General features: G+C 47.9%; 1 non-coding gene across 1 annotated transcript; it reads right to left on the minus strand.

Moving 5' to 3' along the window:
* Positions 1–388: 388 nt before the first annotated feature.
* On the minus strand, positions 389–460 carry Trnag-ucc (transfer RNA glycine (anticodon UCC)). The gene has a single exon. It is a non-coding gene; the product is annotated as a tRNA-Gly (tRNA).
* Positions 461–664: the final 204 nt, after the last annotated feature.

Here is a 664-nt window from a genome sequence, read left to right on the forward strand (position 1 = left end):
AGGTAGCCTTTTCGGGTCTTTTCGAGTACGTAGGCCACAAGCATAAGCGTGATTGGGTGTTTGATCGAAACAGAACTGTGAAGACATGCACACCAGTTATTGAGCCTTAAGACAAGCTTCCATCGCGATAAAAAGACACAAAAGTAATGTCGGTGATTATTTATTCAGCAGCGCCAGTAGAACAGTGCGCAAGTGCCGTCCCCTGTCAGAGCTCAGACGCGGGAATTAGCACGTGGAAAATAAAAGTATTCGCGAATGTCCGCTTTCTCTTGGTGGAAAATAGATCAAAAATTTAATTTATTCAGCTTACATTAGCGGCACAACGCCCACAAAGGAAGGTTGCCAAAAAAAAAAAAGAACGGACAGCCAGATTTCAGAAAAAAAAACGTGCGTCGGCCGGGAATCGAACCCGGGTCAACTGCTTGGAAGGCAGCTATGCTAACCACTATACCACCGACGCGAGCTGTTCTCCCGCGCTTCCTTCTGGCCTTTTGTGTTTCATTGTTTGGGGGTTGAAAGCGATATGAGAGTGAAAGCGAGGGCAGCGGCCGGCCGGGATCCGCGTGGACCGGCTCCACTGACGTGACCATGCGTGTGCTACATGTGGCGGATAACTCGCTGCTTTTTGTGTTTTCTTTTTACAGAATCGCACTATTTTGTACAG

The sequence above is a fragment of the Rhipicephalus sanguineus genome, chromosome 8, assembly GCF_013339695.2.
Source record: "Rhipicephalus sanguineus isolate Rsan-2018 chromosome 8, BIME_Rsan_1.4, whole genome shotgun sequence".
Classification (NCBI taxonomy): Eukaryota; Metazoa; Arthropoda; class Arachnida; order Ixodida; family Ixodidae; genus Rhipicephalus; species Rhipicephalus sanguineus.